This window comes from Chiroxiphia lanceolata, chromosome 21 (genome assembly GCF_009829145.1).
Source record: "Chiroxiphia lanceolata isolate bChiLan1 chromosome 21, bChiLan1.pri, whole genome shotgun sequence".
In the NCBI taxonomy this organism is placed as follows: domain Eukaryota; kingdom Metazoa; phylum Chordata; class Aves; order Passeriformes; family Pipridae; genus Chiroxiphia; species Chiroxiphia lanceolata.
In genome coordinates this window covers 8,299,679-8,303,275 of record NC_045657.1, presented here as the reverse complement: position 1 = coordinate 8,303,275, position 3,597 = coordinate 8,299,679, and positions in this window count along the sequence as shown.

Here is a 3,597-nt window from a genome sequence, read left to right as displayed (position 1 = left end):
GACTGCAGGATTGAGGAGGATGTCTCTGGAAAGCATCTTCCAAACCACACCCAGAGAGGGAAAGCAGAGCCTCAGATAACACGAGGCTTGGAAATACCTTCCTCTTCCCAGCTTGTGTCCAAAAACTCCTGGAAAGAGGCTCCTGCAAACCTAGAAAAAATTTCAGCCTGCAGAAGAGTTCTGCTGTCATTTGTTGCAATGGCCTCTTGTCACTGCCACCTCCTGAAGTCCCTGCCCCTTAAGACATCAGGTTAGACAACAATTTCTGCGTGGCTCAAAATAGAGCGTCAAATGCAGGTGTTTGGTGCTATAAACATAAATGGAGGTAAACTTGGTCTCAAAACTTCATATGGATTATAAAACAGAATGCCATCGCTCTGAAAAGCTGGAACAGAAATATTGGGATTCTTCCCAAAGCTTTTGTTTTCCCTTTGTTTTCGTCTCTTTTGGCCAAAACTGTTAGTTTAATATTGTATCGCTTCAAGAGAAATTTTGAACGGTCCAGAATTTCACTTACAGTTTAAAAGCCCCAACAAAACCCAGCATAAAACTGCAAACCTACCTTAAAACAAATGCCCTCAGGTGTAGCTTCTTCTGAGCATAGGCCAGGTGCAGGATAACAGACAAGGTTATGATTTCCTAGTGCTGCCAATATAAAACTATGACTTCTTTGCAGTTACTCACGCAGGCTGAAATTTTTCCTGCTGCTTCATCTCCTTTAAACACTCGAGCCAAAGTAGTCTTCTCTTTCCAGGAACAAATTGGGAGGAAATTATTTTGTATTGCCCATTAAAAAAAAAACCCAACTCCCAGCTGTTCGAATGTGAAACTCTCAAACATCCACACAAAAAGTACTTGACATTTGTTAATAGGATGTGGGGCCTCACTCTTCCAATGTGCATTTTTCTCATCCGAAATTTGCAGCTAATTCTCCCAACTGTGTGCACGGTTTTGGAGATGAACTATCACTTGCTCCTGAGTTACCATGGCAGAGGAAGAGCCTGCTGTCCATGCTCATGTGCCAAAACCAGTTCCATTTGCTCTCCACCCCAGTTCATTCCTGGGATCTGTGTGTGGAATGGGAAGCACGTGATAACAGAGCACATGATTGTGGCATCGGGGACGTTGTCGTAGCGTGTGTGCACATGGGGAACAAATTCTAATTGCACAGCCAAGCATAATTCAGGGATTTCCTAATCACTGAAATCTTGACTCTGCAACCATCTGAATTGTCTCCCATCTGTGGTGGTGTAATTCATGCCTGGAATTGCAACAGACGGCTGGGGCTTTAAACCATGATGCGGCAAAAAACTGAAAGAGTAAAAAATTGAGAGTCTTGGGGACTGTGACGTTATAGACTGTGTGAAGTGTCAGCTGCTGATCTGAATATACATGTGGCATTACCTGGCTATAAAATACAATTTTTCTAGTCAGTATTATAAAAATCTCTGCTTCTATGTTTTGATGGCTCACTGCTTTCTCTGGGGTAGTAGCCACTCCTCGCTGCAATAACTCTTGCAGCTCTGCCACGTGGATCATCATCATCCTTAACCTGCACTGAGCAGAGGCAGAGCACAGGAGGAAGATCTAATCCTGTCTTTCTTGCAGGCTGCCAGCTAAGGATAGGTGATAAAAGCTTGGAGAAAGGAAATGTAACTTTCCCCCCGAAATCTTTGGCTGAATTTACATGGTGAGCCCAGTGTTTTACAGGAGATTCATATTACCATTGCAGAAACCTTCAATTTCTAAACATCTCTACAATTCCTGGCTTAACAGCACCAGGAATGTCAAAACATCATGTCAGGGGCTGTTTTGATGATGTCACAGTCCAACCAGGTGCAAGATGTAAATCCTAGGAAAGGTTTCCTGCCCTTCTTTGAGTTTTGAAGAGTTGTGGAAAGCCTAGAGCCAAGGCAGCAAAACATCTGAATTTTGGGGACAGTCCTTCAAACAAGCCTTCAAACTTTTTGGGGGGCTGTAAGTGATCTAAGGACAATACCAGTATGCTGTAGTATTATCCCTCTGGACTCTCAGTATTGCTGTTATTTGGGGATTTGTTGGTGTAGTGGCAGATTTTTTTGATTGCTCTGTCCTCAAAGGAACAGAAGCCATATATAAGCTGAGAAAAGTGTGGAGTCTGTGCTACTATAGATTTTATCTTATGTTTCTCTTGTGTGAAAGTTTTGAGAATCATCACATAGAGGTGAGAGGTGAAGGGTCTGGAACTTAAGTCCTACAAGGAGAGGCTGAAGGTACTGGGGTTGTTCAGTCAGGAGAAAAAGAGACTCGGGGAGACTTTATTGTCCACTACAATTACTGGAGAGAAGGTTGTGGTGAGGTGGGATCAGTCTCTTTTCCCAGGCAGCTAATGACAGCACAAGAGAAAATGGCCTCAAGTTGCACCAGAGGAGGTTCAGGGAAAATTTCTTCACTGAGAGAGTGGTTAAGCATTGGAACAGGGTCCCCAGGGAAGTGCTGGAGTCACCAACCCTGGAAGTGTTCAAAAAATGAGTGGATGTGGCACTTTGCAATATGGTTTAGTGGGCATGGTGGTGTTCAGTCAAAGGCTGGGCTCTGATCTTGGAGGTCTTTTCCAACCTTTATGGTTCTATGATTCTGAGGAACTTGGGGCTGACATTACCCACCTTCTGGTACAGGGTGTATCTGCAGAACATGCCACAACTGCAGGGAATAATGCTATAAAGCTAACATAGTGATTTTCAGGAAGTTTCTTTCAGTTAATGTCATCACTTGAATTTATAATCAAAGCTGCCTGTGACATCCTTTTAATCTAGTAATGGTATAACTCTATAACAGTCTATTTGGAACGTCAGCATTAGGGAAGAATGAGCTGGACAGCCGGAAAATGTGCTCATCCCTAATGCAGTTATTAGTTCAAAGAGAGGAAGAGTGAGTTGCTGACTACATGTTCAAAGTTTTTTTCCCCACCCTGGGGTCCATTTTCATCCCTAGTGGAGGTGTGGAAGAAGGGAAGCCGAGGCAGTGACACAGCTCCTGCCTTTAGCCCTTTCTGGAAAAACATCCTGTTTGCAACAAATATCCTTCACATCAATCCCTTCGTTGGCCACAACCCAGAAAACCTCCTGCTGATGGCACAGTCCTCTGCACAGCAGTCACAGAGGCTGGTGACAGCCACTTGCAAGGTGTGGCTCTGACTCATTCTTCATGTTTGTGCCGCTTCCTCCTGCAGATCCACCCCAAAACACATCCCTGAGGGTGCCCCATGGTGCCTTGGGCCACTTGGTCCTGCAGCCAAGCCTGGGGCCCTTCCCCATGTCGCTGTCTGTGCCTGAAGCTGCTCCTCTGCTTTTTTCCTTTTCAGTTTCTTGCATCCCTTCAGGAGGCCTTGAGGTCCCCTCCATGCTTTCTGCCCGAACAGCTGGACCAATGCCACTCTGATGTGTCCTTCTCAGCAGGAGATACCCCAAGATGAGCTCAGCTGGTTGGATCCTGGTGCTATTAATGTCAAGGTTATGGGTTCAGTCCCTGGGTAGATGATTCACTTAAGAGCTGGACTTGAAGATCTTTGTGGTTCCCTCCCAGCTCAGGATATTCTGTGTGTGATCTAGATGTGTG